Source organism: Falco rusticolus, chromosome 2 (assembly GCF_015220075.1).
Source record: "Falco rusticolus isolate bFalRus1 chromosome 2, bFalRus1.pri, whole genome shotgun sequence".
NCBI classification, from domain to species: Eukaryota; Metazoa; Chordata; class Aves; order Falconiformes; family Falconidae; genus Falco; species Falco rusticolus.
Genome location: NC_051188.1, coordinates 80,428,591 through 80,454,595, shown reverse-complemented (window position 1 = coordinate 80,454,595; position 26,005 = coordinate 80,428,591). Strand labels below are relative to the sequence as shown.

General features: G+C 43.2%; 1 protein-coding gene across 6 annotated transcripts in view; it reads right to left on the bottom strand.

The window, feature by feature from the left end:
- The window catches only part of AGPAT3 (1-acylglycerol-3-phosphate O-acyltransferase 3), a 94,084-nt gene that overhangs the window by 47,988 nt on the left and 20,091 nt on the right, over positions 1-26,005 (bottom strand). For 2 of the 6 annotated variants that reach the window (XM_037376709.1, XM_037376710.1), the window contains one exon: positions 3,351-3,472. The exons of 2 other annotated variants lie outside the window; for them this stretch is intronic. The gene's annotated coding sequence lies outside the window, so the exon portion shown is untranslated. The remainder of the gene's footprint in view (positions 1-3,350; positions 3,473-26,005) is intronic. 2 more of the 6 variants (XM_037376711.1, XM_037376713.1) reach the window with 1 other exon arrangement.

The following is a 26,005-nucleotide window of genomic DNA, read 5'->3' as shown; positions in this document are numbered from 1 at the left end:
TCAGGCCAAGCCACTCTTGTGCATCAGGAGGCTACTTCTCCCATTAAACTGAACGCCACAACCACGGTGGAAAGGGAGGCTCCCTCTTAAAAGGAAGGGAGACACAGGCATAGAGATTGGGCAAGTGAACCCCTGATACAAAACTGGCCTTGCTAGTGAAGCATAGTATCACCATCCCGAAACACATGCTGTAAGAGCGTTTGTATTCCCATCTGTACTTTCAGTTGTTTTGGAAAATACTGTCAAAGGCCCTGAACGTGTGGCCTTCACAACTTAAAAACACATATGAAAAGGACTGCTCCCACAGCAACACTGACATTTTTAAAACAATTATAAAAGTAAGGGTAAATTACATTACAGCTTCTTGTAAAGCACTTTTAATTTGGATTATTTTTTCCTCTCAAAATAACCATCCCTAGGAGATCCAGTTTATAGGTCCCTGGTCCTTGATTTCCACCAGCTAATACCCCCAGCTGGAAGTGGTTCCTGTGCTGTCCCAGAACTGTGACCACCCTGACAGAGCTGAACAGCACTGAGTCCCAGGCACAAGCATAGCCAGCATCATCTGATAAAGCTGCTCTTCCCCTAAGATTTCTGGGGAAGAAAGCTTAGTGGGGCACAGTCTGAGTGTTTTCAAAGATCAAGAAGATTCACTGCTTCACAGAACACAGTTGTTATGCTTGTTTCTTCCAAATAAAAGTCACAACAAGGAGAACCAGTCTTCTGGTACCCGTCTCATACATAGGCTCTGTAGTCAGAGGAAACATACTACAGTGAAGGACTTGGAAACAATATTTGCCCCATCCTGAAAGAGTTCAAAGCAACACTTTCTCAGAAGTGTTCCATGCCACAACACACCTTAACACACCCAGACCTTCTCAAGCGTTTCTAGACTACCAAGGAAAACTAGTCCTTTCACATTTTCAGTGTCCCAACTCAGTGCACTATCAAAAACAGAGGAGAGAACATTATTTCCACATGTTGTGCAAAAGTGACTCTAAGCTTAAGAACCACGCTGCATCAGACTAACAGCAGGGATCATATCTCAGGTAGCAGCTTTTCAGAACATCAGTCTGACAGCGAAGAGGCCTCTGTCTTACAGGCTTTGAAAGAGCCTGTTGGCACAGCCTCCACATTGGTAAGTATGAAAACAGCGAATGTAACCCATTTTCCAATGCACTTTACATTTTTCCTTGCTTGAACTATAGAAAACTCTTTAAATTGTGACTGCTATTAATGACGGTATTCGTGAGCTGCTTTTTGGTCTAGCCTGCTGGACCCTTTATGTCCACAAGTGCTTTGCAAAGATGATTTTTTTTTTTCCTCTCTGTGGCCCCTAACTAATTTTATATGAAAACTGAATCTTCCAACAATTGTTACAAATTCTTGTAACAGTTGTAACACTGGCAAGTCTAAGAAAGAAAAATCCCCTCATGAAGACACACAATAAGGACAACAGCAGCACATGATACCTATAGAGACTGCCTACGCATAAACTCCAACGGGAAGGGATGGCTGCTATAGTAAGTGCTGTCGTAATTTGGCCTCCCCGCAACTCAGTCCCTGATCTCCCCAACTGTGTGCCTGTTGGTACCAGTTGTGCTTTGGTTCCTGAAATGGGGATTTGTTCCACAGAAGCAGCATCCACTGGGACTATGAAAAGCTTTCAGTACAACTTCTCTAATCCATATCAATATGTATCAACCTGCTCAGGATTCATCTAAGCAATCAAGAAGGTGAAGGCTAAAGGAATTATTCACGAGATTATTCAAACTGATGCAGCTTCCAGCATGGCCATTTGCTTCACTCGGAACATTTCATTTTCAGATTATCCCTCCTTGCAAGTTCTAGCAACCCGAGATAAGACACCCAGGTATGGACTACATGAGGGGCACAGGCACCAGGCTTGGTAGCCCACAAGCTTGGGTATGAGAAGCCCAAGTTCTCTCTTCTCTGAACAGAAGCAAAGTTGGAAAATTCAAGAGCTGTTCACAATTGATAAAATCCTGCCCCCAAGTATATTTTAGCTCCTTAGGCCTTAGACACAAAGAAGAAAAGCAAAAATTGCAGTAAGCTGAAAAAATATGCTACAAAACAGCAAACACATAAAACCAGGCTTCTGTGTATGTCTGGGATACCGCTCTTCCATCAATGGTATTGAGTCTGGGCAAAAGCATTTTGCAGAACCAGTTCTGAAAGTAGCTGGTCACCATGACACTGTAACAAGGCTACTTTCAAGAATCAACCTGCTGGGTCACCCTCTACCCACCAAAGCTGTAGATGGTCAGCATTAACCAGATTTCAGCTGCAGTAACTAATTTAGGGGGTAAAATTCTGATCCAGGAATATTTGGAGCTCGCAGAGAGTGGTTATTTGCCTATATGATCAGGGCTAAATGCTTTATCTTCCTCTATAGTAGGAAAGTGTATATCTTCAAAAGGGATGTAACTTTGCATGGGGTCAGAATACATGCCCTGAACACAGACAGTGGCCGATCCAGCACGAACTGCCCTATGAATCAGAGCTTTGAGAAACAGCTCACAGAAATGCAAGTTTCTTGGAAGACTACTTGTCCTATAACAGGCCTTAAAAGGTTATTAGAATACTAAAGCAACACACTGGGTCTTCACAAAATCACCAAGATTAAATTACTTTCCTATTAAAAAAAATAAAGCTACTAATAGCCCATGAAGGGGCAGGGTATCAGAGACCATCATTAAAATGTCAACATTTGACACTGACCACTCTGGGGTTTTAAGATCCTGTCCTGGAAAAACCCTGTTCAGTGGGGTCTCATCAGCTTCCCACTTTTGCTATCACTGTTTGTAGGAGACACTACAAAAAAGGGCAAAAAGAAGAAAGTTTGCTGCTACAACTTAACATTTTCATATTTGGTTACTGGACAGTATTTAAGGATGTTTATATTAAAGGCAGCCTAAGATGACCCCAGAGTCAGCATTCAAGAGATTTCTAAGAAATTTGTAAAGAAGGTCCTCAAAGCACTGTAAAGGCACAGTTCCCCTTCTACATTTAGGGGGGACATAATAGTTAAGTATTTCTAGAGTCCTCTGGAGGTTTATTTGTGGTTAACTTTTTGCTACAATGACTAACAACTGATAACAGCATACAGGAGAGAACAGGAGAGAGAACACTACAGCAAGCAACGATCTGAAGTGCTGGTTTCGTCCCTAAATTAAAATTCACAGAGTGGGAGACTTTTGATGCCTCTCCCAGCAACTCATACAGCTCTATGAAAAGAACAGGATTTGCACCCGCATTTTTTTCCTAAAAGCATCTTATTGCTACAGACAAAACAAATACAGAAATGTGGGGGAAGATTTCTTTCTTACCACCACCACTGGGGACCACCTTCTGGCACCTGGCAACACTCAGAGCAACAGGAGAATCCTCACCTCCTTCCTCCAGGGAAGTACCACTGTTTATGTTTCAAGAGATTTGCTTTTTCATTTGCCTATAAGCAAAAAAGACATTCTTCAATGAATGATGGTAAAAATATTTTGTTTAGAAGCAAAATACAATGCAAATAACATGCAGCTGCTAAGCCAGGTCACAAATTCTTTAACTCAAACTCCTCTTATATAATACTGGCCATCTTTCTCTTTTCTCTGGGGGGAAAAAACCTACTTAATCCTTCTTCCCCTGTACGGATACTACACTGCTCCACAGGTACTAACTACTATTGCTTTCAGAGGGTCTAACTGGCACACATCTATGAAATTAAAAGCAAGTGTTCTCAATTTGTATTTAGTAGAGAAACTGCAGCTTCTGTTCAGAGCAGAGAAAGGGTTTGCATGCTCAAGAACCAGCCTACTTTTCCTAGCTTTACTAATCAGCATTAACAAAAGGTATTTCTTATACCTATAAATATTCATCTTGATAGAAGTTATTGAAAATGAAGTAGAAGCAATTATCCACTCTCAAAACACACACTTAATCCCTATATTGTATCAAGAATGGTTTTATGATCCTGAAGCAATTAAGTTAATCATTATTTAATTTTAGATTACTGAACTGGAGATTTACTTCAGACACAAGCTCACTTTCCACATAATTTAGTCTCAGTAATTAGAGATGTGCTTTACCCAGAGGTGGCTTGCTTAAAGCCTGTTATCTAATTTCACAAGCCTAACACCATTGAAATTTTGGGCAGAAATCTATAAACCAAACTTCAAAAAAAGAAAACCCGCAAAGAAACTCAGATTTACCAGACTGCAAACCCTTTTTTCCTTAAAAATAAAACACTGAAGAAAAAAAGATATTCTTCAAACATCTGCTCAACAAGTCAGATGTATCACAAAAACGTAATAGAAAGCATTTCTTTAACCTACCACTACCTTTAGCAAAGTTTAAAGCTGCAAGAACAAAAAATGCCCTTCTCCCACAGATTACTTCATTTACAACTTATTTTAACCAGGACATAAGGTCTACAGGAAAATGTAGGTAGCTATTAGGATGCCCCAGCAGGTATCTACCATGGGATGTAACCAGTACCGAGTAATTCAGACACTTAGAAGAATTCTGTGACCGCGTTATCAAAGGAACAGAAATAGAGACCAGGCATATTGGTTCATACCATACATATTTACCCTGGATATCATACAATTTGAAAACCGCTCAATTCCAAACTACTTCAGAAAACTTTGTGTAAACACGTTGTTTAAACCAAACCATACTAGGAAGTGCCAGTTAGCCATTCAGCTAGCTACCACCCATCCAGCTCCACTTCAGGTCTGTATACAGTTAATGACATCACTGGCTGCCAGTCCCTCGAGCTGGCACATTGCCCAAGGCCAGTTTTATGTCAGAACACATCTGCTGCTTTTTGGAACCTAAAGCATCTTCCACCGCTGCCATTACAGAAAAGGAAAACATATGACCAGGCAAGCATTTTAAATACTCACCACCTTTTTAAACTGTCTTCAAAACCGTCCAACAAAAACAACACATGCAATTGCTCAACACTCAATTAAAAGTCAACTATATTCAAACCAATAGAGAACCACCTCTATAAGGGCGGACGACGTAGATTAATTTCAAGACTTTAGTGCCAGTACTTTTATGATCTGGTTTGACTTGCTGCATAGAAGAAAGGCTGCAGAACTCACCAACAGCACATAAGATTTCAGCAGGCTGACAAGAGTAAGGATGTGAAGCTACGAAGACGTCAGGACACAGCAGGTTTGCCGTAGGGAGTTTATTCAAATAAGTTAGTCTCAGCTATCTGGATTTTCAACAAACTTTATTAAATACTTTTCCATGTGGTTTCACATTAAACATGCAAAGTTGGAGACCAGTAGAGGAAGTGTGACAGCAGTAAAGACCTTGCCCAAAAGATGGTGACAGACAACATAGGAAGAAAAAGTGGCAGACACCTTCAAAGTTACTAATGAAAATAAAGTTACTAAAGCTACTAAACAAACCCCAGCAATCAGTCTTCTGCTTCATTGATTAATGGCTTGCATACAAAAACCAAGCAGACGACAAAATTGGGAAGCAATTTGAACATGAAGGTGTATTGAGTTGCTATACAACAGGCACCATGGCCTTAAAGACTGGAGCCGTAAGAGTGGGATAAAGTCACTAATACAGAATGCACAATTGCATAGACGAAATGAACAAGCTGCAGCTAAACACTGGAGGATGATCAGTGCCTGGACCAGAAGGGCCTGGACACGCTAGCCCATCCTAGCACAGAATGGCTGTAAGTCACTGTTGAGATGCAGCTGTAAAAAACACAGATGCAATACCGGGACATATTCAGAGAAACGCTTCCAACAGAGATAGGAAGTACAGGGAACTACATAAGGAGCACTGCTAAAATCCCACCTGGAATACAGCACAAGAGAGGTTGCCTGTGTACAAAAAAAGAGGCACTAGAAACACGGGAGGCTGAAGGAAGATTTCCAGCACTGACAGCACGCATGGAGACCAGGACGCACAGGAGGGGGATCCAGGGGGATTTACAGAGGATGCAATTGCTCCCTGTAAGACAGTAAAGGTAACCACTAGGAAGGAAAATAAACAATTTGAGCCAAAAAAGGCTGCTGATGCCAGAAGAAACAGGTATCAGTTGGCCAGGAATAAGTTTAGGCTGGAGCCTCTCACAACAGCAAAGCTCTGGGAGAAGCTTTTATTGACAAACCTATGTGCTCTAAGGAGGCCCTTGTTATGAGAAGGACACTATGACACACTACACTTCCTACAGCTCCAACCATTTTTGTAACTGTCACATCTAAACATGCATTGAAGGGTCTATACAACTGTCACCAAAAGCAGCTGGTTCAGCTCTCAGTGCTGGTGGAGGAAGATGGTACATGCAGCGTGAGCTATCAGGGTGGGGTGGAAGGGGGAAGCTGATTTATAGGGGAAAGTGTAAATAGTTACCACAATCTTCCTGCACACCTAAAAGGTGAACAAATATCTCCTAATTTAAAATAATAATGCTAGCCATTTTGTTTACATTGAAGTCCTCACATGCAACTACGGCAATAAAAAGTGTGCATTAGAAAAAGCTGAGCAAGCCATGCATAGTGCCTCATCCTGCTTCCCAAAATCTTACAAGAAAGAGATCTGTAGAACTGAACTGTGGCATGCTCTGTTCGTCAAACTGCATCACTCAAACTAAGCTGCTCCTTGGAACAAGTACGTTCTCTGGTCTTGGAAGTGGTTTTTGAACGCTGCCTTCATGGCCTGTCAAAGGGATCTCTGATTTTTCAATGTCTGTGTATAGCATCTCTCATGCAGAGATTTTACTAGAACTGATAAAACTGAGGTCGAAGTTCCCAGAATGAAACACTGCAACTGGTAGGAGAGTAATTTCTGGTTTGATATTGAAGCACAGTAGGGTACTGTTATGGAAGAGAACAGGATTTGAAAGCAAGTTTTGGTCTGATGCTGTTTATTGTGCTGGTGCCTGAGTAAGAAGTACTTGAGTCCTAAAGACAGAGAAAGCAGCTCTTCCCATTTAGGATCCTCGTCTTCCCCACTTTTATAAAAATACTTATGTGTGTGTACATATGTATATGTGTGTGTGTATATATATAAAACTATTAACTGGAAACTGCAAGTTGTATAGAATTCCTTTTCTGATGTCTTTTAAGATTGAACAAACAGATTTAGGCAATACATTGAGGATAGAAAGAGTACATTTAAGTACACATGTATTTTTCAATTTCAAAAAGTCCTCCAATTAAATACTAATGCAAGTGCATGCCTTTAAACACTTAAACAGTTTCTCTCTTGCATTGAATTAAATATGATAACCTCCAAAACTGTCTCCTTTAGCTACTTTGATACCACAGCTTTGAAAATATTCGCAGACCTCCAACATTTAAGACATACAAGATTCAAAAGTGGACACATACAACTTTGCCTTCAGCACTCACACAGGGAACATTCAATTCCCTTCTCTTTTTTTTGTTTCTTTTTTTTGTTTTTTTTTTGGGTTTTTTGCAGGGTTTTTTTAGTAATATGTATTAAAACTACTGAAACCATTTTCCAGTCAGTTTTCTTCCTCACCATAGGAAGTTTCAGTCTTCTTGAGTCTGCTGATTATTTGCTTGACCCACAGCTCAATCCGTTGCCTAAAGACCATCTTCCCTATGATAACCCAAAGTTGATGGAGGAATGGCCGTCAGAAAAAGTAAGCGCACACTGTCCTGGGAAATGTTACTGCAGTTACAGTCCAGGCAGCTTTACTCTGCAGAAACCTAATAATTTATCTGCAGCTTCTTAGAGACTACTTACCTCTGAGGTTTTGCCATGAGTTACCCCTGATTAAAGGCCTAAATAAAAAAAAAACAGCATAGAAGAGAGGAATTTGAGTAGGCTCAGGCAAGGTTTCTGTATTTCCTTGTGCTTGGGTTTTAGTTGGTTATTAATGAAATTAAATTGTTTAATACATCTTGAATGTTGATGCAAGCTCATCTGCTGGCTTCTGGGAAGAAGTAAGCTCTGAAAAAGGACCTAAATTATTTTTCTAAATGGTTAATTGTAAACATAGTTTTTTCCTACAACAATATATAACATCTGTCATGTTCAGAGTAATTCCAGTGATATTTTTTCTTTTAAACACTGCAATAGTCTTTTTCTGAATTTCCTCATTTCCCTCCTCCTTCCACTTTGTAAGCCTAAAAAAACCCAGAACAGTTGCGAACACCCTCCACTGATTTCCTCTGGCCAACCTTCATAACAGCACATTCCTTTCACTACAGCGGTCCTCTGCCAGCTTCATTTTGTCCCCTGCCCCAAACCCTGGGGCTAAGGCTCCCTGCACTGCACTCCAGGGGAAGCCTCCATTGCACAGCTGGGGCTATGCAAGCTTTTATCCCATTACTCTGATGTTTTCTTTGGTGTGCAGTAGAGTTATAGATAGCTTTTAGAGCTGTAGGTCTTTAAATTGCCTCATCAGGGAAAAAGAAAAATCCCAAAACACAATTCTTCATAATTACCCAGTAACGAGAAGCAATTGATCACTAACTTTCATGCTCTGATCTTCCATAACCAAACTTTCTAGGTACTCCAAATCAATCATTTACTTTGGAATTTACAGATGAAGTTAAAAGGAAGGAGTTACCTATCGGGATTTGAGAATTGCAGCAAGTCTTTGGCAGAAATACCTTTCCTTTACTGGCCTCGAATTGTAAGGCTCCAAAATGAAAACTTATAGGTGTACTGTTAAGTCACATCAGGATTAAAACTCGCAGCAACCTGTATGTGCCCAGCACGCCAGACCCACATCTTCTCCTTGAACTGAGCACATACATCCCCCCACCCCTTCCCTGTCCACATTAAGACCCTTTTAGCAAGATACTGCCACCAGGGTCATGAGTCAAGCAGGCTTGGTTAAAAATATTCTCCACCACTGTCCCTTATCTGCCTCACTGTCCAAAATCAGGACACTGTTGTCCACCTCATGCTCTGCCTTGATGCTGGATAACTTGGAAGCTTGAAGGCTGGTTGCAAAGCACCTACTGCTACCAGTGCTAGCACCAGCAAATGGCAGAAGACAGCCACATCGTAGTGCTGGGCACAAGCCTGCGTGGCAGCTACTTGTAGCCGAGGGATCCTCCTTCTCAGTAGTTATTTTACTCCCCCTGGGTTAGACTAAACTAATTACACATATTTCTGTTTATTCAGTATTCATAATTCAAATACAAGTGAAATAAAGGATCTAGAACAGCAATCTAGTTAATAAATTTACTAAAAGTGAATAGCATGTTAGAAATAGTCTATTATAAAGAAACTGAACTAATTAAAACTTTACTCCCTGCCCAAAACCCTTACCATTCTGCATAAGGAAAGCTTTAAAATTCTGAACTGCTGCAGGTAAGATGTGAATAAGGCAACAGTGAAACTAGCTGAATTTGCTATATTTCATTCAGTAGCACAAACAAGGAAAGAACAGTTAAATATACCCATATCCTCAGAAAAACAACCCACTCTTTGTTATGGATGAAGCCATTTCGCAGTGAACAATGTGGTAAGTTTGGATGCATCAGCTCCTCAAGATATCAAAGAAATTATAGATATGCATACTCCTTTCCAAGGAACAGTGGCTAAAAAAGCATTAAAAATAAAAATACAGTCTGCAGAGCTAACAGCCAAGGCAGAGAAGGCCTAGCTTACCTTCTCCAAGAGAATCTGTGCACTAGACCTTTGAACTAATGTATTTTTTCCCTTGTTTACCCAAGGAAAAAATTCTAATACCATCTTAATAGCATTTAAATTAATATGCATAAATAATAGATTTCCAGAAGCCTGATGAAGCTTGAGCTAGTTGTAATCTAAAATAACAATGTAATTCCCAAGAGGATGCATTATCTTTACATTGTCCTAGCTTGGTCTTGGTCAAACACAGCAAGAGAATGAATTGCTACATTACTGGTTAAGCGCAGAGGAAAAAATCCAGGGCAAATAGAAGAGCACGCGGCAGAGGAAAAAGGAAATACTTGCAATCAAGGGGTGATATAGCATGGGTGTTTTATTAATCTTGCAGAAGTCCAGCCAACAACCCTGACAAGCGGCTGTCCATGCTCCTCCCCGTGGCTGGGGCTGCTCTACCTGTAACAGGCTGAGAAAACCTCACCAGACCGCTCTCGCTCACCCCAGCCCCAGGTCTGGCATGGATCACAGCAGGGCCCCAGCTCACCCTGGCCCAGCATGACTGAAGCAGGTGCCAGCTATTTTTAGGTCTAAACTGCAATTTATATCTGACCTGTTATTAAGCCCAAAGGGAGAAGAAGCCACAGCAATGCCACTAGAAAGGCAAAGTGATGTGCTCCTGGCTCATCATTGGAGAAGGGGAGGCTATGGCTAGCAAGGGAGATGTGGTCATGGCCCTGAAACACCTGGTGGGCTGCAGGAATGGTCTGCTCCAACTGCCATAAACCAGTGGATGCTTGGTGCTGCACAACCTGCGAGATGCCGAAAAACCCCAACCCCTTCCTCCCCATGTGTCACACAACTTACTTCTGGCAGCACCAGACTGTGGGTAGCACACACTTGCCTGGGCTGATCTCAATGTTTCTGGATACTGAAACATGTTCACAGTTTGTAAATACAGGAGTGTGGCACTGAAGTAATAAATTTTGAAGTTCTACATGACAGGACACTGAAGTAATAATCTAATCAAACTGATTTAAATGTGCTGACTTACCAGTTCATTCTCACACCACAGATCTCAAAGGACTACTCAGAACGTAATGAAGTGGCCCACTATGTGCAAGGAGTCATGTTCACAGCAGATCATCTGCAAATTGAGAATTACTTCAAAATCCATTTGAAGTAAATCATTCTCCCACTACGAAAATCTCATCTTCTAAGATTAGATAACTTTGGAAGATCATGCATTCCTCCTTCCTCCTTCATCTCACACTTAAAAGGATACTAGAACTACTATATCCTGGACTGTAACTGAAGCCATTCAGTGCGAGCAGCTTTCCTATCAAGGGACCACCTTTTCAGTGAGATCCATTATATCTCTCAGGGTTTGATCGAGATACTTTGTTTTTTGGGTTTGTTTTTTTTTACCCATAAACAAGAACTAAGCATTTTTCTAATCTCTGAGATTGTAAATGCCCAGCTTCTACAGCTGCAGTAATTAAATCAACTTCTCATTCCATTACCCACATCAAGTCTCTTCCTTGGCATCTGCTCTATTCCTACACCGCACTCAAATCAAACCAAAATAAGCTATTTTCTAAGATCAGCTGACTTGTCTCTCCCTCAAAATCACTGCAACCAAAATTATTCTGAGCGAATATGAAGCATCTTGCTAAATATCCAAAAGGTCTCTTTTAAAGAAAAAAAAAAGTAAACGTCAGTGCAAGGGGTTATTTTTAGCACCTGAGCTGTTCTATATTTAATCCTTTATGTATACAAAAAAAAAAAAAAAAAAAAAAAAAAAAAGAAAGCAGAATCTCTGATGAAGGTTACCAGAAAATATAATCTACTGGAAAGTCTGCTTTATGAATCCTACCTACCTAAGCACTGCAACAAGTACATCACACCAACCATTCAAATCTAAGAATTATGAGTATACAGAGAGGAATGTTTCCTCTGTTTCAAAGAGGTGCTTAAAACAAACAAAAAAACCCAACAAAACCCAAACCAACCAATCAACCCAGAAAGCAAACTCCTCAGGATAATCTTTTTGTCATTCTGCTTAGATGCAACACTTCAGACTCATGCTTAAAAACTGCCATCTTTAAGTATTTCTAATTGTCTAACACCCAAAAAACCCTCAAGACTCTTTGTGAGTTAGCTGTTAAACCAACCACTCCCAACTCCAGGACGCACCATACTTCAACAAAACCTGTTGCCACAGCTCAGGTCATCCAAGTACTCAGGCAATAAAAGATTTCTTATCTCTTCCTTATTCTCATTCCTTATAGCTGTGACCTTCATGCCCTGAAGACTCCTGCCCCATTACCTCCAATGTATTTACTTCACTCCAATAACCTTGTGCCTCTGATCTTATGCAAATTACCTGAAGATTTATTTTCAGAGACAGGACACAGATTATCAAAGGTGTGGGTTATTTATGTGGGAAGAGATACATCAGACAGACAGGAAAAGTAGAACTGTGTCAAGGAAGGCTCTCTTAGATGTACTATACTTTCATTAAAAAAGAAAAAATAAAGTAATTTAAGAGAGGGTCTTATATCCACAAACTTGGGGAAGAAAACTCATATTTTGCAGCTAACAGTATTTCAGTTTCCTGCTCCAGAAAGATACCTGTTATCTACCCACAGTTATTTTAGATTTTTGCGTTATGCTAGCTCTCTTAACATACTCATCAAACAGCAAAAGCTGAGGTAGAGGTGCGGAAAGATAATACATACCTCTGTATATAAACTTGAAACTTCTCTCTCCTTTGACCTTGAAGGACTCTGTCTTCCTTTCAAGTATCCCTACGTACAAGGCTGGCATGTCTCTTCACTCAGCCATATCCTCCAAGTGTTTTTCCAACTGGCATCACCTACACATGGACAGCTCTCTGATCCCAGGGTAAACAACAAACAGCTGAGGGACTCCAGAGTATGAAATTATACCAGAAACATCTCTGCACAAACACTGCTATCAGATGAGTAGGTATGGTCAGTGGCAGGTTATTATTACTTTCATACAGTGCAAGTCACCTGAGTCTGTAACTTGTCACAAGGCGAAGGTGCAGATTTTCAAAAAAATATAGACTTCACAAGCTAAAAATATATGTACCTCAATTACCCCAGACTGACCCTTGTATATTTATCTTTTAAGACCTTGCGCTACATCCCTGTTGCACTATGGAAGCCAACAAGACTTCAGGTCAATTTTACACAATTTTAAAACAAGCTGCTCTGAAGGCTTTTAACTGAGCAAACTCACCTCACTCTCCTATCCAATTTTGAACTTTTTTCCCTACTGATTAAAATGTTTCCCATGCAGCTGCAATTTTGTTTTATTCTTCTGTAGAAAACTAAAGACAAGGAAATAGTTAGTTTGAATTCAAGAATCCTCTCCTTGTAGTCACATAAAGTTCACAAAAAAAGGAAATTCTCTCACTGTTTCCAGCTCCTCCTCTATCAAAAAACAGTTTCTTTACCACTGTAAAGTAACCCAAAGAAAGGCAACAGAAGCAACCCCAGAAAGAGAAAAATGCTGTACGTCCTCTCCGGTTATTAAAAACAAGACAAAAAATACATACACTAACCAAAATAAGGTTAGTAGGTTAGTGTTTGCTTAATGGAAGTACATCTGTGGGAGAAGGGACAGCATATCCAATTTCTTATTCTGTAGATTAAAAGCCATTAAGTTCACATGACAATTCTTTTTTAGACAATTTGTCTACACTTTTGTAAATGTAGTAAAAAAAGTCCCATTTTCAAAATGGACTTAATTCCAGCATAAGCATGTGAAGAAAAGTTTGTCCAGACACATGCACTATGAATGAAATGGGGTTTGCTCTGGTAATCTTCCCTTTTGCTATATTATTTAATGCTCAAATTAAGCTGTTCTATGGCTTTTTTAGTACTTGGGTGTCAAACTGACCACACATAACCTGTGCACTGAAAGGCCAATTTTGCAATTAGATACAGACTTGCTCACGTACGCTTCTCAGCGCTAGAACTGTCTGATGTGCTTCTATGAACAGATCCCTGCAGACATCCTGCAGCAGCTGGTTCCTTAACAAGAGCCAGACTCACAAGGACACATCCAAATAAACGATCAACGAGGTCACACCGGGAACAGCCATGCTGTGTTCAAGAGCACGTCATCCACAAAAACAGCTTCTTTCAGAGAAATTAAGACTTCAAGACCTCCAGCATCTGCCCTTCCTATGAAGGAGCTGTAAAATGCACAGAAGTCCAGCAAGAATATCACTAAGTCCTAGTCATAGCCAGCATCAAAGCCATCTGGAAAGCTGTAGACTCAACCGATCTAAAATGGCACATTAATCCACAGCATCGGTCTGCTTTTGAAGGGAATGCCCTGTTATTTCTGCAACTTGGATCACAGGATGATTTTGGCGTGCACAAGCCAGGTTCCCTTTGGATGAATCCAAATCAGAAGATGCACCCACAGCATCACTAAACCCTGCTCATGACACAAGCATTCACAGCAACAGGCAGGCTGCACTCCTGGAAAGCTCTCCAGCACGTCACAAGCACAGCAGACTCTTCAACTGCCACAAATTTATGCAATACCTGGAATACCTCATGCTAAACAAAGGGCTAAGTAGCACCCTTTGCACTTTTGTAAGTAATGAACTTCTGTAGGTGATGTTAACCACCAACTCTCAATTCTTTGTGATCCGCTTTGCCTTCCACTGAGGCCTCTCTTGCCTCTGTGCCATTTCTCTTTCATCAATACCTGCCCTGCCTTCTGTTGCCTTCCTCACCATTGCTGAATGCCACCTTCAGCATACTTTCAGCTTTATTCTGTATTGTACTCATTCCAAATGTCCTTTGCCATGGCAAAAATCAAGCCCCATCACGCTCACAGCAGCACAGTAGCACCTAAGTCACATGGAAACAGCACCGTTCATCAAGCAATCCTGAAAGGGGGAACAAGGTTTCTCCAGTGGCAAGGGGAAGCTAGCCAACCAAGGGGCAAGACTGCTGACTTGCAAGTGCAAGAGGACTGGTGATGGGTGCCACAAAGATCAAGGGGATGAAGGTTGCCTTCTTAAAGGCCACAGAACATGGGAACAACATACCCTTGCTACAGACGCCTTCGAACAGATCTCTGGGTACATCAACCCTACCCCAGGATGCGCATGTGCATGCCTGGCGTGTGAGGTAGCACGATCGCTGCCTGCATTCTTTTTGTGATTGTGCTTCCTTGCAGCTCACATACCCATGCCTCTAGAGTTGAGGTAGATTTTCCATCCCACTTCCTCACGTCCTCTCCATGGTCACACAGATAAAACCACAGGGTGGCCCATGGTGTGTACGCACTATATCCCCTCTCTTGCGCAGAGGAGCACTTGCTCCTAATAGCTGAGATAATGGTCCATACAAGTGGGGAGTAGGACATACCCTCTTTGAATTGCTGGAACTCCCAGGACAGTTTTTTGGACAGTTTCTCCACAGCCAAGAAACAGGCCCATAAAGAAGAAGAGATACTTTCTTCATATTGCTGGAGGTGGCCAGCCAATTCATCCCGTTTGTCCCTCTCCACGTTTCCAGGTCATTACTGCCAATGAGTTGGCATACAATGATGGCGCGCTCCACATAAGCTTCTGCCACATGGGCCATCTGCACTTGACTACACCTGGGTCTTTGGATAACTGCTTGTTGTTCAGGTCATCATAAATCACCTCCAGCACAGCTAGCTTCCTCAAGTACTGGATAACTCTCTCCATGACGGTTCACTTCCGAGTGACATATAACATCTTCCTTGAAGGGATACCTTCACATGTGACAGGAGCTGCCTTCAGAGGCTGAGGGCTTGTGCCCCTTTTCAAATTGCCTTGTTAATGACCCCTTCCCCAGAAAGGGATCCCAGCTGTTTGGCTTCCCTACCCTCTAATTCCAGGCTACTGGCCCCATTATTCCAGCACTGGAACAGCCAGGTAACACCATGTTGCCTGGATGACAGCTGAAATATTTTCACATATCCCACAGCTTGCTCAGGGATAAGGATTGGGTTATCACCGCATTTATGAGTTTTACCCCGTCCTCCTCCTCTTCTTGTGATGGCTCTGCTTCAGAGCAGTCTGCCTCATCCACTTCCTCCCTTAGAAAGGAAAGAATGTCTTCTTCTATTAGATGAGTTGACTTTTGTTTTCAACATTTCTTCTGGTGTATGGGGGCAACTAATAACAGCACAGGCTGATTCTCTGGTTCAGCTGCAGTGCCTGTCACACAGCAGATATTGTAAGACAGCACAGTCTCTATGCTTCCCATTCCCAGACTCTGCAAGTAAATCCTACAGGGAAGCATCGATGTTTCAGGGAATGGACCCTTTCCCTTTGTCCATTCTCCCATGGCCAACAGCAGCAACTCCTGCATTAACACCTCCTATTCCAACTCAGGCAAGCGCATTGCTTTTCTGTACCAGTTGCTAGGGAAGAATGATGTGTGCACATGAGCCTTCAAGCTGAATTAAAGTGCACCGATCTTGGGTCTGCAGAGAGCCAACCAAACATCAGCAGTCTGACTGGGAAGGCTGTCACACCTTTAAAAGCAATTCCACAAGGACAGAAGACTGCTGTTACTCATAGCATGGCAAGCAGCTAAACTAGAAAGCATCCCTCTGCTCCTTGCACCGTACAAGAGCCTTGCTCAGCCCTGCTGACCAAGCACACCTGCACACAGCATATTCTGCCAACACAGCCCAAAAAGGCCCTGACTGGGACTTGTGCCACTACACTGGGGAAGGCCAAGCCCCACAGCACATAACCCTCGTGTCCCCTTGATCCAGGTGGACTGTTGTATGGCATAGAGCAGATTCGCAACAGTTAACTGACAGAATGCCCTCAAAGGCAACCAGGTGTTTCCAACCAGCTCTCCCTTCAGTGCAGACCACCAAAAAAAAAAAGCCACCTCACCAAAAACCCAACGGAGCAACATTTTGTGGGAGCCCTCTTACTTCCTTTCCACACCACGCCTCTCCCCTTCCCCCTGTCCCACCCATGCTTCTCTGCCTTCCCCTGCTGCAAATCTGAGCAGGTTGCAGGGCAGATTACTGCATTACAGCACTGGCCACAGCAAAGAGGTAATTACCATGCATGGTAGGATATCCTATTCAGAGCTGCACTTCACCTGTCCCTTACGGGAGGGGAAAAAAATAGACCTATCAGTTTATATTGCCTTCCATCTCCTGCTGTTCCCACTACGCTGCAGAAATCTGTCTTCACAAACCTGGGGAAACTAGTCAGATCCCTGCATTATATCCCTACAACAAGAGCCAAACTTCTCACTCCTCCATAAGGTCCGCTGATGTAGTGGAGGGTCTCAGAGGCAAAGACAGCCCCTATTCACCAACCTCAGGCATCCTGAAGTTTCTGGAGGCAGGGGGGCAATGTACACAGTAACAGGCCAACCCACTGCAGTATCTTTAGTCTGAGGGGGTACTTGGGGAGCGAAAAGAGAGGAAGGAGACCCTGTGCTGGTACAAAGACTCAAAGCAGACCTGAAGGGTTTTGTTTCAGCTCAATGCCAGATGGGCAGAGGGCCTGGTGAGGTAGCAGCTCCTGCAAAGTCCTTCATCTTCACTCTGAGCTCCTCCCTCATGATTGCAGCCACCAGCAGGCACAGCAGTGCAGGAGTGAGGGGAAGGCTGTCAACCCCAGCAACAGCTAACACATCCCCCCCCAACGCACATAGCTTCTACCGAAGTATTTAAGATGGGCCAAGAAGACATATCATAACAGGTTCCATGTAGTGATGGTTAACAGGAATTCTTCTGTTATCATGTCTAGAAGAGGTCTCTGCCCTTCTAGTTAATGTTAACAAAAATAATCCTGGCCTAGTCCCCCAAAGGCACACTTGTGATACTGGACACCTCTGTGGTTTGTTATAGTCCTTGGCTATCCTCATCCTAAAAACTCTAGGCACCACTGCCTTCCCTCACCAACCTCTTCCCTTGAGATGGCAGCAGCTAGTTCAGATCTTATCAAACTTGTCATCCCTTCCCCACCTCAGCAAAGCAGAAAGACACTGCCCCTCAAGCCCACTCCCCTTCCTCTGAATGGCAAATCACTCTGACAGATGGGGTCTCCTCAAAGGAACATGAGAGCAGTAACAGGCACAAACCTAGATATGAGAAAGCCCCCAAGGGTTGGAAGTCCAGCAAAAATACTGTCAAGACTAATCAGAAGGGACAAAAAGGAGTGGTTGATTTGAGTGCCACCAGGAATACAGTATACACATGTGCATGTACAGGCATGCAAACATGGGGAGGGCAGGTTAAGCAGATCTGAAGTCCATCGGAAATCCCTTGCTTTTTATTCAGCATGGACACATTCACCCACTAGTAAGTCATGGTGTGTAGTTTTGTTCCCCTGTTCCACTCTCTCTGTTCCCAGCCACTGATCAAGGTAGTCTTCCTCTGTGGTAAGTGTCCTAGGTAAGTGCCAGCTGTGTGCTCCAACTTTTTGAAGCAGATGTCAGTGGCTGAAATTACAGCCTCAGAAAAAGTTCACTCACATCTTCAGTGTCCACAGCAGCTGCCTGTGACTCACAGGGCACTGGATGTATTTGTGTCTCACCTTTTGCGCTGGCAGAACCAGGCAGCACATTCCCCCTCAGTAAGGCAAAGCATGAGGCCATGGCCTGGAAATACCCTCCCATAGTCGGAAGCCAGCAGGACTAACAAAGGACTGCCCCCACTGTTTACTTAACACAGTCCTGGGCCAGGCACCAGGCCGGAATCAATACTGCTCACACTGCCTGGGGATCCACAGAGGGCAAAGGCCCAGGCTATCTCGTTGATAACTCCACAACATAGAGGTAAAATGTTTGGAAGACAGCCTTGGAAACCTTGATCATAACTGCAGCCAAACCAGACTAGCTCACCCCACATCAGCTCACCACTAGCGGTAGGAATTGAGGGTCATGAGACTTTACAGATGACAGTCACTCTTTTGCGCAAGGTCTGGGCTGCTAAAGTTTCCTTCGGTGACAGCAGAGATGGCAGAAGGCCTTGACTGTGGCTCTTCACACAAAAGCTCTGTGCCCACTTCTGGCCATTGCATGTCTGGTGAGCAATGGCACTCTACTGGACCAAGCTTCTCCACTAAGGCCAGAGAAAAAACAGCTGCAAAACTTCAGAGAAAGCTCTTACTTCTGTTTTCTTTCCCTAAACTGCAGGATGTCCAGGAAGGTGAGTCTGGTCTTTCAGGTGTGCTCCTGGAGCAGCCCATGGTGAGAAACACCCATCTCTGACATCAGTAATCTCAAGAGTCAAGAGGGGATCCAGACAGCAGGTTGCATAGGTCACTCAAGCAAGCGGGAAGAGAAATAAAGTTTGTTCCCACTTAAGAGGCTTACACAGACACTACTGACAGGGCAATGACATGCTAGCATCTTCCCTGTGGCAATTTGACACTTCCTGGAGCAACAGTGCAAAGAGCAGAGGTTAACGGGACAGCTTTCCTTCAGAGAGCTCTGCAGCATACGCATAGGGAGGATGGTTAGTCTAAGGAGTAGGTTAACTCAAATTCAAAGAATATTAAGTCGACAAAACAAGTAAAACTGAAATCTGATCTCCTGGCCTGTTCCTACTGCACTGCACATATAGTTAACACAGATACAGCCAGACACAACTCCCCTGGCAAAGAGATTCTACTCCCCTGCAGAGAAGAATCCACACAGAGCAGCTCCAAAATCCCAGACAAAGCCCAGTATTGGCAGTGCAGGGAAGAGACTATTTCTGCTAAAAAGCATTATGAGTATTACAGGCCATACTGCAGTACAGTTCTTTGCCTGCGCAGTCGGTTTGTCTTTAAACTTTTGCTCCAGGTGAAGTCTGATGGACAGGTACCTTTCCTTCCCTACAATATATACTTTTGTTACTGTGCTTATAATCACCACTACTAGAAAAAACAGGGACTACCACATTTATTTCAACAGCTAGTAAAGACAGAAAAGCATACCATATAGTCCTTTGAATGTTTTGCATGGCTGTATTTTCCCCCTTCCTCCTCCAAACATGACATTCAAAACCCCAGAGGTTATCAAGCACAGAGCTAGTATTAATCAGCCTCTCAGGATCTGAATTCCATGGGCTCAGAGCAAATGGCTGTAGAAGCCTATTGCCTCTTCAATGGACTTGATGCTGATTCACAAACCACATTAACAGTTCAAGGCAAGGGTAGGACTCCTATTTTTGCATGCATCCTGCTGGGCAATGCAGCCACTGCTACTGGAGGCACTACTCTACAACTAGACTGATGCTGCTAAAAGGCCAGAAGGCCAAGCTTGGTCCAAAACAAGTCAGGGGGCAAGCCAACAGCTAAGCAGGGTGGATAACAAGGGCTCCAGCCCTTATGATAAATTTTTGGACCTTTTTTACAGAATTGTCCTCTTGGGTCCCACAGCAGTCAAAGCACTCCAGCAGGTAACACCACCAAGTGCTTTGCTGATCATAGAATCATTTAGGTTGGAAAAGACCTTTAAGATAATCAAGTCCAATCTGACCCACTACTTCCCAAATGTAGCCCCCTTCCACCTCGCTGTGAAACATCATCAGCCTCCCATACAAGGACTCTGCTACAGACATGCACAGAAGTCTGCTGCCCTGATCCCTGATGTCCTCCACAGTTCTAGATGGGTACCTAGATCCTACACAAAAGAAATACCAAGGGATGGAGGGAACATTTCCTCACATCCAGGTTCATCCTGAGATGAAGAGATTATAAGGGCTCTCCAAAACTGAGGGAGGTGAGGAACAATATTTTAAGGGGGGGGGCACACCCCCCAAATCTTTATAATTGTTTCTACAGACTGGAATAGTTTCCCATTAATTTCTTGTCCTGTTTCTGTGCTTTCCCAGTTCCTGCACTGGATGTGCATGCTGACCTATCCTCCACCGAATACCATTTAGCAGCCACTGAAGTCTGAGAGATACCAGATCTCATACACACTCAGATTATCATCACCTAGATATAAATCCTCTGGGGGACCTCAGTGTTTGCTCCCCAGAGAGCGCAGAAACATCTGCAGAACAAAAGGAAAAAAAAATCTCTTTATCAGGCAGTTTGCTTCTCTTCCAGGGGTTCAAGTAGCAGAAGACAGGAAACAGCCAAATTGGGGGGCAGGGGTGAAAGTAATCAAAAAGGTCAATATAGGGAATGGACTAAGCAGATCTGGCAGCTGCCTGCAAAAGGGAACAAAAGTGGTTCCACCTCCAAATGGGATAACAGGACCCACAGAAATGCCAAGGATAAATCCTGAGCAGAGCTGTACACTGATACCTTAGTACCATCCATTCCTGTTCATGTTTGGACAATACTCTGAAGCCTGGGGAAAGGACTAATTTGAGCACAGCTAATCACTGGGCTGATGAATCAGCTCACCAGTGTGTACTCTCCTTAGGGACAGAGGAGAGAATTGGCAGAGGACAGCACTGCAGAAGATAGCAATATGAGGAAACAGCTGCTGAATGCGATTGCAGGAGGAGCCCGTTGTGTAGAAAACATTTTGGTGCAGCATTCTTGGCCAAAATTATCATCCTCAGCCAAGCACATCCCACAGCACGTAAGAAACAAGCACATTCCCTTAGGAAATCCACAGGATTTTCAACTCCAAAATGCTGCAAAGGCAAAACCTAAGGCTTTTGCTACTGAACAATGCAAGTAACAGCAAGACAGAAAACATTTTCTATCACGTGGCAAAGGTCAAGACAAACCCATAGCTATGCAGTTCTCTCAAGGATAGTATCAATCATGTGCACCCAAAGGCAATGAGCTTGTGACGTATCTACATCTGTATTTCATGAAAGCTGTACTAGTTTGAGGAAAGTTTCTGCAGCAACTTGAGATCCACTGGCTTGAAGTCTGCACTGTTAACTTCACTCAGTAGCCTCTCAAAAGAATCAATTCAAAATGTATGTCAAGTATTTTCTATATTTTTTTTTAATAAAAACCTTTAAGAACCCTCAAACAGGAGCGGAGGGCTCCAGATGGGGCCACTATGCAGTCCTATGTACTTGCTGCAATTTGCAAAAGCAGTCTTCCTGCCTCTTCAGCGCGTTGCAGAGGTTACTGCACCTCTTCCGCCAAATGAGGCTTCCACCTTTTCCCTTTCCCACTCCTCTCACAGACAAGCTCAAGCACCCAAAAAAAAGCAGCCCTCAAGACTGCAGCACCAAGCCTTGCCATGAATGCTCTCCTTAATCCTCAAAATTGCCATCTGCCTTAGAAGAAAAACCTAACTGCTTGGGAAGCACCAAGGTGAGGGCAATGGCAAACAAGGCATTGCCCAGAGCAACCACAGAAAAATACGTCTTTCTACAGAAGTAGATTTCCTCTTGTTGACAAAGATACTGTAGCCAGTTTAAGGATCCTGACATGACAGGTCTCTTGCTAGTTAGTGAATTTCCAAGAAGATTAAGGCCAATTCTCTACTGACACACCAGGAAGCCTGGCTGGGAAAGGGAAGGCTCAAAGCTAAATGGCATTATCAGACCCCAAGACACTCCTGGAGCCACTGCTGCACTAATGCCCTCCAGCGTACTGACAAGCAGCTCTTCACATCAAAAGTTGATGCTGCCCTGGGAAGCAATGGATCCGGAGCAGTGATACCAGCAATTTCCCAGGCGGTGATGGCTGCACAGAGCGCCAGGCAGAGGCGAGCTATCACGTCCGTGTGCTCCCTCACAGAGCTCCTGGACCAGCACCAGCACTGCCATGCTGACCCTCAGCACGCAGAGGCTGCGCTCCCACCAGCAGCTGCCCTTGTCCTCCATGGTTATCTCTCCCAATCAGGCCACGATCATTTCCATATGCAAAAACATCTTCAGGACAGGTTGCCGCAGGTAAGGACATTCAAAAAAACAGCAATGCAACTTCTTCCGCCACCTGCATCAGGTGAGCACCACTGCAGCTGAACAGCCTGAGCAACCAGGCTGCCCAACCACACACGCACATGCTGCAGCTTAAATACCTTAATGATTCTCAGGATTGTGCCACCAAGCAATGGTTCCACCTTGCTGCCTGATGGCAACCCAAAACCTGAAACTGAAAAGGACAAAAGAATCACAGGAACTGGTATTTGAGCTCACACTTGCAAAAGTCTGGTGTCCTTAGAAAGCTTCCAATGCACTGGAAAGTGAAAACCAGAGCCCAAACAACGAGTGAAGAGCCCACAACTCACTAACCTTGCAAAAAATCAAGCTGCCATGCACACTTGCCGATTCAAAGAGAGGTACGTCAAAGCCATCAGGTGGACATAGTCTGGATTATTTCACTTTTATGGAAAATTTTATGCAAATACTTGTCTGCGTAGGAGTATTCATGCAGAACAATCCTTAACTAAAATATATTATCATAGGGAATTTTTCATAGGAAGATCTACCATCATTACTAAAAAAAACCCTGCATAACTTGAATTCTTTACTCATCACACAAGATAAAGCTCCCAAGTACTCTTGCCTGTAAGAGGAAGTCTAATAAATAAGCACTGTTCCCTAACTGGCTTTTTTCAGTTACAAAGACTTGATCAGCATCATCCTGCCCTTCTACAGCTCACAGGCCAGTTAAATTAAATCCATAATAAAATGTACAAGGTAACTCCAGCTTTGATAAACTTTATTTCCAAGCTGCCTTAATGGGAAGAGAAACATTATGGAACAGAACTGCATTTTGGTTCAACTAAACACTAATTTACCACTGGACTACTACAGTCTCCCTATGTGCAACATTTTCAGTGACAGGTAACAGCTCACCTCCAGGACTGTTGTACTCTCCATGAAAAGGCAAAGAACCAGGTAATGAAAAGGTACAATCACAAATGTGCATATGCTCCAAGGGCTTTTCACACAATATAATCTATTCCACCAAACAATTTTTAGACTTTGAGGAACAAAAGTGGGTTTGTATTCCCATGCCAGACAGACTGATCATCTCCTCTCTCTGGAAAGTAAATAAAACCTGCTCTTGATTCTGTCAGTACAGAGATAAAGATCTAACTTCAGCGAGAACTTCAAGTAACCCAAGCTTTTAATTTTTTCCTAATGCTTCACACGTCCCATCAGTAGCACAATAAAGTTTTACTTATTTGTTCTTTTTTCACACACCACAAAAGAGCTTTCAGTCTGCGTGAAAGACAATGCCTTGGATGCTCCCAGTGGACCTCCGATTTATTGTTCACTGTAACTTTTCTCCTGCTGGCAACTGGAGACTCGTTCACCAGATTCTGTGGTAACAGATATAAGAAGAGACAAGCAGATATCTTCTATTGCATCTCTGGACACCTGCTCTGAAAGTTTTCTGTTCCTGTGCACTGTTATTTGAATACATGAACGACCTTTCCAAGGCAAGCAACAGTCTTTCCGCAAAGAGGCTTGGTCCGACAGTCAGACTGAAGGGTGGGAAAAAAGCACTCACTCTCCTCAAATACCTTCCAGTGCTACCTTTGTGAACTGAGAAATCAACAGCCTCAAATACTTATTTCAAGCCCAGCCAACTATAAGGCTTGAAGAAAATGGGACCTTACTGTTGTAGTACAAACTATTACACACTGCCTATCTATCAAGATCTTAACCATACAGAGTCCTGTGTATGAGCCCTATTGCTTCTTTCTCCCCACTGTTTTTCTTCTTGCAGGTGACCAAATGGACTGCTTTCCCCACAAAAGCCTTAACAGGCACCTGGAAAGACAAAAAGATAGCTTTTCATTAATTCTAAATACTGAGCCACTGAAAACAAAGGGAGGACACTATGTATGTGGCTCATTTCCAAGCCTGGTGAGTCTCATGACTTGGAATCATTGCTTCCTCCAAAGCCAGTCCAAAGAGTAGAGGCATACTAACAGTCCTCCAATATTTGCTCAATGGCTTTTAGACCCATCAGTCCCTCTACCCAAAAGGTATGAAAATTAGCCCCTGGGGAAATGGCGAAGAGGAAAATATGCATATCGTCAGAAAGCTGGGACAGTCCTTGAGCGAGGGGAAGCAGAGCAGGTAAAGGAAATTCCTTAAGAGAGGCTGGAGAAGAAGCGAGAGCAGAGATGTTGAAGATGCAGGGTGGTGGTCAGGAAGCATGGGAAGGAACAGGAGAAAGAAACAGGGACTTGCTGCAGCTGATACAAACAGGAGACAGGGTTGCACACATCCACACCACCATGTCCAGTTCTGCCTTCAGTAGTTCAAGGACTCTTATTTTCACAGACTGAAAAGCGTGCACGGGAAAGCTTCCCAAACAATTTCAACCACCAGAAAACAAGTCCTCAGCAGGAAACCCAACAAGGACAGCCGTTTCAACCTTAAAGAAAAAAAACCCAAAACTACAAACCTGATCACAGCCTAAGTCCCTGCATGGAAACAAGTTCCGTGGCAGATTAAACCTCAACTGCTGAAACTAAAGCTTGGTAAACACAGAGCCACCAGCTTCTGGATGAAATTAAAAAAGATTCAGGTCACAAGTACTTTAGCAAAGATCACCACCCACCAGAAGAACTTACCAAGGGCAGGACAGTCTTCATGACTAACCATTTTCTAAATCAAGTCTGGAAGTTTTTTCTTGGAGGCAAGCTATAGTTTGCATACAGATTTATGTGACAGAGGGTTAACCCTGGGATCACTTCTACACCCTCTACCTGTGTCTTGTGACCTGAGAACCCAAGGAGAGGGAGTGTGAAGGAGCTGGGGAATGTAAAAGGGGCAGGAAAAGAAAGGAAGAGAAAGTACAGAAAAAGACACATAGAAACAAAGCATACCAGTAATGAAGTAGAATGAATAAAAGCAACCTAAAAGGAGAAAGAAAAAGGATGCACAAAATTGTATTATTATGGTATGATAATAATTATAATTAGTTGAAGGTCCATTGGAGGAAGAAAAGAAACACAGGAAGAGAAACCAATTCTGCAGGAGACTGGGGCTAGAGAGTCTGCAAGGAGCGACCATGAGGGAAAAAGAACTTTTATTTGTTTCCTTAGGTCACTGAGTATTTCAAGGGTGAGTTTTCCAAGCACAGAACTCGCTGTACCAGAGAACCCAGGTCCAGCTTACCACATGGTACTCTGACCAGCCTCACATTGTGTAGGCAGTACACAACACCACACAACAATAAGCCAGAAAAATGCTAAACCTAAGACATGCCCCCAGCCACACTCACTCGCAGCCTGATTCTTCCATGTGATAAATCCTTACACTTAGTGATCCCCTGTCCAAGCGAAACAGGCAAACAGATGCTCTTCTAAAGTCACTGTATTCCATTGCACGCTGCCACGATCAATAGAGCCATTGTTCGTTTACTTTGTTGTTTTGAGCTCCGTGACAAGGTACAGCAGCGAAACTTTACCTGGATACCAGGTCTGTGGGGGATCAGATGTGC